This window comes from Meleagris gallopavo, chromosome 2, assembly GCF_000146605.3.
Source record: "Meleagris gallopavo isolate NT-WF06-2002-E0010 breed Aviagen turkey brand Nicholas breeding stock chromosome 2, Turkey_5.1, whole genome shotgun sequence".
Classification (NCBI taxonomy): Eukaryota; Metazoa; Chordata; class Aves; order Galliformes; family Phasianidae; genus Meleagris; species Meleagris gallopavo.
Window position 1 is genome coordinate 18,052,624 of NC_015012.2, and position 12,322 is coordinate 18,064,945.

General features: G+C 36.9%; 1 long non-coding RNA gene across 1 annotated transcript; it reads left to right on the plus strand.

Annotated features, from left to right (window-relative positions):
* Positions 1-5,180: 5,180 nt before the first annotated feature.
* LOC116216298 lies at positions 5,181-11,043 on the plus strand. The gene is made up of 2 exons (XR_004158796.1): positions 5,181-5,457; positions 9,813-11,043. It is a non-coding gene; the product is annotated as an uncharacterized LOC116216298 (long non-coding RNA).
* The last annotated feature ends 1,279 nt before the right edge of the window (positions 11,044-12,322 follow it).

Here is a 12,322-nt window from a genome sequence, read left to right on the forward strand (position 1 = left end):
AAAAGAAAGATTTTCTTAAGGCAGAAATGCAGGATTATAGCAAGACTACCATTAAATGACAATTGTAAACAGTCTAGTTCAACCAGACTACTGCTGAAACATTCATAAGCAGAAGGTAGAGAACAATGACATCCTTCTCACTAGTGATTATTTAATATCTATGGTAATGTTTTCTTGGCAAAACCAGTACTTCAGACTCTCAGACCATAGTCACTGGGAATGATTCATACAAGACAGACACAAACACACACACGCCTAGTCTTTGAGATGTAGTAGTATTTCAGTTCATCATTTCATTCAGCTTTGTAATCAGCAAAGCAACAATTGCAGGGATTCATTAATTTATTTTCATAATTAATTGATTTTAAATATTTGCCATTTATCCACCAAATGAGTATGTTATTTCAGATCTCAATGATCCACAGTCCCACTCTATTGTACTTTGGACCAGGCTTAAAGTCATAAACATTTACAGACAAATACAAAATTTTGGGAAGTAGAAACAATGTTAAAAAAAAAATCAATCTTTAATACAAAAATAATGAATTTCTTAACCTTAGCTGCTGGTCCTCTTCAAATTCAACATGCAAATATTTAAGATATTTAGGATATTTGAAAGTAACCAACTCCTGCAGAGTTCTAGTACATCTAAGATAAGCTGAAAAAGAAAAAAATCCTTTGAATCTTTAAAATAATGTTAGTTTTCAATGTCAGTTTTCTTTAACATCAACTTTTTTGACTGTTTTATTGAAACTTCAACAGACAGTAGCTTATTTTTCCACAAACTTAAGCACCTGAGATTTTTGGCTAATGGATATAAGACCAGTAAAATTTCCTATGAAGTGTAACTTTATATGAGAACTTACATTATGTTTATAGAATATATTACAGTGTTTGCTTTTCAAAAAGCAGACTTGGTATTTTCAGGAAGAATATCAGCTGCATTGCAGTGTGAAAATAAAAATAATTAGCTGATGGATGCAAATAATCAGATGTTTTCTCTGGAGTCACCACATGCTTCCTGGATATCATTGTTTCCCACTCAAAGATCAATAAATAGCAAGCACAAAACTCAGTATAATCCTTTCTGTTGCCTGTAATGATCTATAAATTAGGTCTTGGACTGAAGAGAGAAATGTACAGAGGTTGTTTTAATGCTCTTAGAAATGTGTCACTATCTAGTAAAAAAAAATGAATGAACTATCAACAGTTGCTAAGGAACAACCAATTCTAGAACTGACACAAAATATATGAAATCAAATTTTTATATTCTTCCAAGAGCAAGAAAAAAGCTGCATCAAAACATCATATTACTGGACTCCCAACCCTAACAGCTGATTATTTCAAAACTCAAACCATGTTTTGTATTTAGGAAGAGCATACTGTAAGGTTACTTATCTCAACATTAGCTGGTGATCCTTACTGCAGTCATATTGCAGTTCCCCAGGCCTAAATCCTTATGTACAGCTGGAGATCACCACCACAAGGGAAAAAAAAAAAAAACAACACAAAGAAATCAGCATATTTCACTGTATATAATTCAGAAGTCAGGATTGCTCACACTGATTTCAAACATGCATCTCTCTCTCCCTTCTATTCTCAAGTTACGGCCATAGTTCCGTGAGTTCCATCAGCTCTGCTTCTACCTATGCTTTAACTTTCAGTTACTTCAGTAGAAGTTACAAAAGCTTTCTTTTTCTCAGGGAGCAAAGCTTGCTAATATCTCAGAGGCATACCAATGTATTTGAACAGTATGGCTCAATATGATAATAGAAGATCAGAAAGAGACTGGAAGATATTTAAACACTCCTTACTCTCTCATGAGGAGGATTTCATACGGATTCTGTCTGCCCATCCAAAAATAAGAGAATCAGATAAAAGCACTTTATCTCTCAGCTGAAGTCACTCTTTTGAATAGGTCTTGAACCAGCTTTACATCAAAATTTCTCAATCATACCACTGTTCTGCTCTTTTCGTTTAGAATGATTATAAGCTATCCAGATTCAATGTGAGTGTGTGCTTCCAGGAGCAGTGCACTTAGGGATTCACTAAGTATGTGAAACAAATCCTCCATACCCATTTTTAAACAGGGATTGAAACTAAGTAATGGAAATAGCAGAACCCGTGGGATTGATTAAAAGAGTGTTGAGTTTGCCTATATTCAAAGTACATAATTAGAGTCTTATATGACATGCAACTGTAAAACCCAGTTGATCTGACACTCACATACATGGGCTTTCCTTGCACGAGTTAGCTAACACCAGAAATGTTCCTCACACATCATGGAAAAAACATTAGTACTTTAGGAACCCAAGACATATCATACTGAATATGCAATTACTTTACAACGAATTGCTGTTTATCTGGAACACGCCATACTACTCTGAAAGCCTATCCAAGAGTCTGTGTATGTCTGAACAGGCCACAGTAAATACATTTCTCCATGCATCATTTGTTTCTCTCTGAAAGCCACACATCTAGTTGTTGCCACAGTGAAAGTGTAGATGCTGGGGGAAGGGAAGACAATTAATATTTTCCTCCAGTCTGAATGGGAAAGCTGATACAAGAGCAATAACCAAAAGCCAGGTCTTTCCCACCTTTACTGTTACTGGCTACAATTTGTGTAACATTTCTTTAACAATAGCCATTTATAAAGACCTGCCTTCCGTGGAAAGATTTACTAACAGCTTTGAGTGGAAACTCCACTATAAAACTAACATGCTTATGGAAATAGTACTACAAAGGTATAAAAATGATGCGCTTACTGTAGAACTCAGACTAAAAATAAAAGAAACTCAAAATATAAAATAAGTACAAGGTGGTTTTTTTTTTCTTTCCTTTTTAAAACACAGAATTAGTTCTAATAGATCATGGACTAAAGAAGTATATTGTGATTGGAGTTAACGGTATTTTTACATTTTTTCCTTCAAAGACTCCACTCAATTTCTTTTTTACAAGACAGAATCTGGCAGTACAATAAAAGGCAGCTTTAAAAAGAGATAAAAAAATAAAAGAAAATGATGGAAAGAAAGGTCATCAGGATTTAACAATGCTGTCTGATTTTCTGTCATTTTCACTACTCCAGTTGCTGAGTGTTCAAATACTGAAAGAAAATATACCACTGTCTCTAGAGATGCTGTGTCAACAAAAACTCCTTCTGCTGACATGATACAGTATCTGTCTCATGAACCAGAGTGCAATTTGTCATACAGAATTTGGTGGCACTGTTTGTGGAGTCATTAGCATGATGGAATTCAACTCTCAGATGTCAGCTGTGCACTTCAGAAGACAAAGTACTTCAGCTTGTTGGGAAATCAGTGAGTCTCAGAACCTTATTACAAACTAGAAAAGTAGATTTGAAAAAAAAAGTGTGTTGCTAGAATTTTGATGTGTTGGTGAGTTTCTTTATTCATTATTTCCTTGCTCTTAAAAAAAAAAAAGAACGTGTGGAAGACTTTAAAGAAGTGGTATGCTGCGATGTTTGCTAATCTTGAGAAGTCCAATAGTTATTTTTTTTCCTACACCTTGCTCTAAGAGTATTACACTTAACATTTGTTTCCAGATAATGGGCTCATAAAAGAGCTTTTCCAAAGTAACAGAATGAATTCCCTGTATAAAGTTCAGATTGCCTAAATTCTTGGTGCTTTGTGCCTTGGTCTAATTGGCTGTGAGTAGCTATCAGCTAAAAATTGTACTGAAGGTCTCAGAGAATCTCTTCAAAATCCTTTACGAGTCTAGATCTCCCCATTTTTTTTTCCCCCTACTCAAACAGGGATAAGCCATTTCCATATGTCACAACTTTGTTTTCTTTGCTTAATGCAGATCTGCAATAACATTTTAGTTCAGTTCAGGAGTGTGCCTTTTCCTCACTGGCAATGCTCTAATTCACACCACTAGTCAGTTTTGGAGGGCATGGACTTGGATTCCTTTAAGATAAAAGGAAACTAAAGGAGTTCTTTAAGGCTCCAACTGCCCTTTGGCATTTATTAAGGGATATTTACTCCATGGAAACAAACTGGATCAAATCTGAAGTAAAACTCTTTGAAGTACCTTCTAAAGTTTATATAGTGTTCGTGCAGGTTCCTTCCTGTCAATTGGTTCCTCTACAAGTTTAATTCTACTTTGTTCCACATGATAATAGCCAGGCAAACATAGCCAGGGACATTAAACAGTCAGCAATAGAAGCCTTCTTCTGGGGTGCATCAGAAAATATTCTTTTGTCTCTGATTCCCAACCATAAGAGTGAGATAATGGTTTGAATTCTAAAAATATAATGGCTTGTTCAAAGGTGTCTGTCAAAAGTCTTCCTGTAATCTTGTCTTTGATAAACCCAGAGTTAAGTGTAACTTTAATAAATTGTGAGTCTAATTTTTCATGCATATTATTGTACATGACTACTACAAGGATTAATTCTATTATGTCTGTAAAATGCATGTAAGAGACACTTCCAAAAGTGCTATGAAATAAGTATAATGGGACTAAACAATAATAAGAAGCAGGTTTCTATCACTTCACTAATGATAACTGTTGTCATAGCTGTACATAAGCTAAGTAAATACTTCAGAACTATAGACATGATCTTACCAACCATCTTCAAAGTATGCATTTATTTTTTTTCTCTAGTGCCAGTGATAGTCTGTGTGGGAAAAAAGGTACACGCTAAAAATAGCATTGGCATAACATGTTCCTAAAAGATACTTTGATTAAGAAAAAAATCAATGCTTTGAACAGAAAGGTTTTATATACATAAATTGTTGATTTACCACTCTTCATTGCTCAAGCCAAGAAATGAATGAAGAGTCACCATATGACTATGGTGGATATCAATATGATGATGTGCAATTAATGAATATTCTGATGTTATGGTATAGCAGGGTAGAATTAACAAAAATAAAGGTGTTAAGGTATAGCAGAGAGCTTGACTACGATGTTATTACACCAAAGCAGGAAACAGAAAAGATAGGTACACTCACCTGCAACCTGAGCTCATGCAGGAAACTCCAGTAGAGCAGATCTCCAGAAGATATCCTTCCCCACTGGCAGTCAGCTCTTAAATGGGTCTAGGAGAGGTGCAGCCAGGCTCCACCCCTTCCTGCAGCACAGGTGAATTGCCTTCACCTGTGCTCTGTGGCTGACTCACTGTTCGCCTCAGGTGATTAATCAGAGGTTCAGGCCGTGATTCAGCAGTTCCCATACAGATGGCTTCCTATTTAGAAAGGCCTTGAGTTGCATAGTGCAATGGAAAGCACAGCAATGACAGCAGAATAGCAAGGTCCTATGTTGCAGCAAGTGAGAACATGCTCAAATGCAACAGTAATGGGCACAGAAACAAAAGAATCTGCTTATGTTCTGAAGGTACTCAGGAATCTCCAGCAAGATACCCTCACCTCCACTGCCGACTCTTAAATGAGGTCTCGGAAGAGGAGGATCCTGGCTACACCCCTTCGGATCACTCAGGTAACTGTGTGAGATATGTGGTTTTATAAGAAACGTGATCACAGAAATTCTGTACGTTTAAGCACTGCACAGGACAGAAGGATGTTCATCAGTGGCATCTCCCAGAGATCTTACGGATAAGCATACTGAAAAAGTGGACAAACACCAAGGTGACAAAGCTTGTTTATACTGTTAAAGAAGTAGAAGCAAGGACTGACTGCAGTATCTTGCAGAGGAACCAGTGACCAGAAGATGAATTTACAGAAGTATAAAACACTAGAAAAAACCCATCTCAACATACAGAGATAAAAAGAAAACAAAACACAACAAATACCAAATTGAAGGCCAGGGAAATTAGGAAGGAAAAGACAACATAAGCCATCATTATGGCACTGCATAAATCTATGCTTTATCTCCCTCATAACTATTATGTGTGGTTGTTGTCTCCTCATCATGAAAAGGATGTAGTAAAGCTGGAAAAACTCAGGAAGTCCCTGAGCCACAAATTTCTTGGAGAGTATCCTGAGGCAATATGAATGGTATGCCTGCCTGTTCTCTTGCTTTTTCTTGTACACCCCCTTATCCATCACTCTCAGAGTCAGTGCAGTGAGCTGACAGGGTCTGGGGGCTGGTCTGGCGCATCATTTCTTATGCTCTTGACAGAATTTTAAAAACAAGGTAATTCACTTTAGCCTGTGTGCTTGTCTGGTAATGAAAAGGGAAGCGTCCTACTGTGTACAGAGCAAAGAGTATTTTCACTGCTACTGTCATTTTGGCTTATGAGAAGAACAATATCTTTAGAAGAATCTGAAGAGGTCTGAGTGCTCTTAGGGAAAATAAAACTGGTACTTAGAAAGTATCATAACATGACTCCTTTTTCCCACCAGCAGCAAATAAACATTGTCAGGATTCAACTACATTTAAGTGCTCTCTGTCCATACCCTGAGATAACAGAAGCATCTCTGTGGAGATGTTTGTTGACTGTAGAATGAGAAATGGCAGTATTGGCTGTATATCCCATGAGTAGGAGGAAAGAGTGGCAGATAAAACAAATGTAAGTTTCCCACTGGAATAATACTTAGTACATTGTATGCCAATTAAAAAGGACCTGAGTACTTCAGTGGGACTTCCCAACACTGTGCTCGGTGCTTGCTAATGTGACTAACATAGGACACTGCAAGAAGAACCTGGTTTACAGGTGGAGACCCAGCCTGTCCTTAGGAAGGAATCTTATCTCTTGTCCTCCCAGAATCACATGAAATTTGGAATCAGAATAACATTCTGAGCCATTTATCTGATCTTCCTCTTACTGTTCCTCCTACTGCTCCTTCACAGAAGGAATTATGGTCATTCCGCTAAATATATTTTCATGCGAGATGAACAGCTCAGGGCACATAATGTGCTGTGCAACAGTTTCTCCAGGTGTGTCATCCCACAAATTCAAAGACAAACATCAGAAAGAGCAGACTCATTTGCATGTTCATGAGGTCAACACACACTCGTAGGCTAAAATGACCTTAAAAATGCAATAATGGGGTGCTTTCATGTGGTTATGGCAATGACATAGTTCATTTAATCACTCTCCATTGATATTGGATATGGTGATATTAGAGTTCCCACGATTTCTTGCAGAATGAGAAAGAAATATGAAGATGCCTGTTTGTTCATTTATTAGCATTATCATTCATGGATTCTTTCTACTGCTGCTAATGCTAAAGAAACTAGAACAACTATCTTTATTTGTTACCCTTTCTCCATGTACGAAATAAAACAGAACTCTGCGGATTCTTCCATTCATCTCTTAATAACAGACAGTACTAATTCCTTTCTCGCAGAAGCAATGGAGTATAGTGCATGGGAAAGGAAACTCTGCTAAGGCAAGTAGTTTTTATTTGCCCTTACATGCTACTTTTGCTGGAATGACAGAACATACAGAAAGCCACAGAAAGAAACCTTAAAGAAATTAATTTTAATAAAATTCAGGCTAGTAGTTCACTTCAAAACCTTCTTCCAAATCTTATGTGTAGGTTTAAGAAACATTTATGGGCAATACTGTGTTGAAATTCTTATAGAAAAATGCCTGTTTTCAACCTCAGAAAATGGATCTGGCTTATAATTTGAAGCACAAGAATTTATCAGAAAATGAGATTTAATTACTGTAAAGAAGAGATACATTTCCCTTGATGGGAGGTGAAATTCTGGCTTCTGGACCACAAAGAATCCTTGGAAAAGGACTTGTCTCCAAAGCATCCTAGATATAATGCTGAACAGAAGGGAGTGACACAGCTATGAACCTCGCTAAGGGGAACTCCAGATGGAGGACATTGTGTTAGTGGGAGATTTTTAAACTGAGACGTTCCTCCACTAGCTGCAGAAACTGAAATGAAATTTGTTGTGCATCCCTTAATTGAGAGGTCTCACTTCTCCTGTTAGGGGGTAGTACAACTGCTTTGCTCTCCTTCTCTTTTTCCATGGCAAATGAACTCAGCAGAAGCAGACATCTTGCATGATTTCTTTTCATCAGTCATCACATCTATCCATCAGGTACAGGAACATCTGGGCAAGCTAGTTAATGTGTAGCTGACTTCAGTTAATGTTTATAATTAAGCCATGAGATTCAACAAGCAGCGCATTTCTTAGGGATTATCACACACTTCAGGTGCAGTATGAGGCACAAGCCAAAAGCCCTGTGACTTCAGCTACTCAAAGAGTGCAATAATCCCTCAGAAATCTATTAACCATGAGTGCCTTATAGCTATTCTGGTAAGGAAACTCCAAGGTAAAAAGGTCATACCTGTAATTTTAGTTTGGCACATATATGACATCACTGCCATCCAATCAAAAATGGCCATTGTTGTCCAGTGTTCGCAAGTCATTTTATAAATCCAAAACTAATAAAGCAACGTACAGGTCACTTACATATTGAAAACTTGTTCAAAAAAAAATTAATAATATCATTGCATGCAGAATGTGTCTAGAGTGGCCCTTTCCTCATGTTTGTCTCTAGCTTCAAAACATGAAAAGATTAAGTGTTTTAATTTCTTACATACATAATATTAAGCACATTAACTATTAAAATTATATTTTTTCAGTAACATTTGTGGGCTTGAATGAATTCATACGTACTGTCTTATACGGTCGCACTGCTTCTGTTCCAGCGTATAAACTATATATCCTCAATAACTGGCTTCTGAAAGAACACCAAAATTGGACAAAGTTGGTGTATTCTAAATTACAGTTCAGCCCAGATGGATAAATAGAAAGGAGAAAATTACCTCCCATCTAGAAATATCGGTTCAGGAGCTTGCTCGTTGACTTTGGCCAAAAGCATGTCAGGGATGTTTCTCTTGTGTTAAGAAATAGTCTAACAACTTATCAGTACAGCAAACTGGTCTAATAAAACCCAGCAGCCAGAAACTTTTCCTATTGTTGTTGCTTAAGTTGCTAGCTATAGGCGTAATCACAAAAGTTAAATCAGAGAAAAGAAACTGTCATTAAAAAAAAAAGAACTGAATTTTTAATAAGATCATTTATTCAGCAATTATGAGCAGAATTTCTTCCAAATTTGGAAAACTTTCCTCCTTACTTTAAAGTGGCAATTTGCAAGACATTTCTTTTACTGCACCAACTGGTGACTCGTGCTTTGATAATGTGCTCCATTTGGTATGACGAAGGACCACTCAAATGTGATTTTTTAATTGCATGAATATGACTGAACAACATTAACCATTCAGTGCATAATGGTTTGTGAAAATAAGTGGGCCTTTCTTTATGACTTGCAGAGTTAACAAATAGGCTCTGTCAGGCCAGTGAGAAAAAGTGGGTGGCAGATCTAAGCCTTTCGTAAGAACACATTGATATTTGAATCTGCAGTTTCCATGCTCTAACTGATGTCAGCCATTGGGTGAAAGCCTAGATATCAGGTAGCCAAGACAAGCATCTAGCTGCCACTTGAAAGCTATCTCTTTCAGAGAAGAACTGAAGTAGCATTCTTTCTATGGCTGCGTCTGCCAGGCAGCAGACAGATGCCCGCTGTGCTAGCTAAACCTCTCATATTCTACAGTGCAGCATGCATTGCATGAAACCAAGATATAGATTACAAAGGACCACAGCAAAGGATAGACTCATGGATTTCATCCCTAATTCTTAAGCCAAGGGCATTAATGGAAATGCTGCATAAGTCAAAAGATAGAGTCACAAAAGCCACACTGTTTTTGTAAGCAGTGATGACTTTATGTAAGTACTAGTCATAGAAAATAAATTCAGATCAAAGTGATCACAAGTTGAGTCAGTTTAAATTAAATGGAAAGTGGAACAAACAAACCCATAACCTATTTATTTATTTATTTATTTATTTATTTATTTATTTATTTCAGAGAGAGAAACTTCAAGACATGAGTATACCCAGTTCTTGAAGTCAAGTGACTTCAGAATTCCCAAATATCAGCACACAGGAGGCTCAGCACACTGCAACTCAAAACCTCTGGAGCTTGAAACCTCAGGAAATGGAAACTTGCAGAGAAGAGGTCTGGAGGTGGGGTAGAGCACTGCCAGATGGCTGACAGAAAGAAGGGGAGAGAAAAGAATCGTGCTGAGGTAGAGGAAAAACAACTCACAAAGCATAATGCATTCAGATCAGAAGAAATGACTAATCTCCTCTCCAGAGCACAGCAAGAACTGCCATGTGAAACATCAGCTCCAGTAGCAAGTGATTTTACTTTCCCAGCATACTGCATGACAAGTTACCTTGTGACAGGATTGGAAAAATTGGGACTGAAGGACATAGAATAATGACTCGTGTGCTGAAAAGATCCAAAGTCGACAGCTTTGAGAGTGTGCTTTAGAACAACTTCTGGAGGAAAAAATAAATTATGGACGTGAGAAAAAGGGCTTATTGAATTAAAAAAATAATGAAGAAAAATCAAAATACCAGTATTTGATGCTATTATGCTATCAAATGCAGGAAAAGTGAATATTCTAGTAGAAATCTCTGAAATATCTTTTACTGTGCGACAAAAGAAATACTTAAAACATAGAAAGAAAGGATTAGTGCTGGAGCTGCCAGCTGGGTTCAGCTAGGTTAGGTCCTAAAGAAATCTTTCATTTCAGTTCAGAACAACCGAGAACTTGTTGGTATTCGTCTTTTACTGTAGCACAGCCCACAGGATGCTTTTCAGTGCAAAGATCACTGTAAGATACCAAAATCTACATCAGTATTGGGCATGAAAAAAAGGGACATTTCCTATTCTATGTCTCTAACAAACGATTATTTAGTTTTATCCACAGAATTTCACCTACTGAGAGAAATAGCAGATTTTACATGGCCACAGTACAATGTGAGGAGAACAAAACAGTTACAGAAGTCTTGATGATTTTTAACTACCATTAAAAATTGAATTATGAGTTTTGTGGAACATTTTGCTGCTTCCTTGGACAGAATGTAAAATTCTGATTGCTCTCTCACCCATTCCTAAATGTTTTTTGTTTGCCTGGATGCTCTCATGTACATTATACACTGTTTGTGGCATGCCACTCTGTCATACTTCATTGACTAATTGCTGATAATTCAAGCAACAATATTTAACATTTCTTCTATTTTACCAAACGTGAAAATAATTTTCTAGACATACATCCCCAATTTTCCTTACTCCTCTTTCAAAACTCTGTTGTTCTGATGCTGTTGTATCATATTCAGTTATCTCCCATATTTATAATTTTAAACAAAACATCCATTCCAATGTCTGACTTTGGTCTAGCATTAGGATCTAATTCTTCTTTCAGTAAAGGTGAATGCTTTTTGTTTAAAAATGTAGCAACAAACCACTGCAAATTCAGGAAATAGCGGCGCTGCACACTTAAGATTTAAAGGGATGTTAACTGCCTGCTCTGTCCAAAAGCCTTGAAACAGGAATCTGTTTTGTAATACTTCTCCAGGTTCTAAATATATCATAGCAAACAAAAATTACCACTGTGCCATCAATGTGGCTATTAAAGCCTTGGAATTTCTTTTATTATACTAACTCCAGAAACATTTTAGAGTGCTGTCCCCAGAACGGTCATTCAGTTAACTTAAGGGATAATTAGCAAGCGTAAGTTATCTCGGATGTTGTGATAATATGCTGATATTAGAGATTTATACTCCTTGGATGAAGAGTATAGTTGCTTGCAATCCAGGCCAACCAATGAGATAAAAATCAGTGTTTGCCAGATAGAAAAAAAAAGAAAGAGCAGAATTACCAGAAAGGAAAATGTTATCTGGTTACCAGTTCTTCTGGGCATATCAAACAGTGGTGATTATGAAAGTCAGTGGACCTTTCAGGTTGACACAGACTATTTGTGGGTCCAGCTGAGGATGAGGTAAATATTAGTTTCATAGGGTGAAATCCTGGTCACACTAATGAAACTCCCACTGATTTCAGCGTGGCCAGGATTTCACTCTGTGGGGATATAAACTGCCCCAGCGGTTATCTGCACCTGTGACTCTGTAGGTTCAATAATCGAAATGAGACCAGTCACTAAAGGGACCCTTAAAAATTAGACTTTTTAAAAGGAGGATCTCTATAAAAAGGCATTTGACAATGTCCATAAAAATGGAATTACTGTTCAGCGTAAAACATAAGCTGAGGTGATAGCCAGAAAAAAATGACTTATAAAATTTCGCTTGATATGGAAAACAAGTGTCAGCTCCTCCTGCTGTATTGTTAATATACAAAAATAAAATAAATCCTATAAGGTCTATGAGAGCTTACCGTGGATGACTAATATTGAAGGCACCCTCATGAAATGCATAATGCAGTTAGCAATCTTCAGCAGATCTTGGGGGGTTTCTTTCTCTCTCTCTCTTTTAAAAAAGTAAATACGTATGTATGGTTTGTTTTTTTTTTTT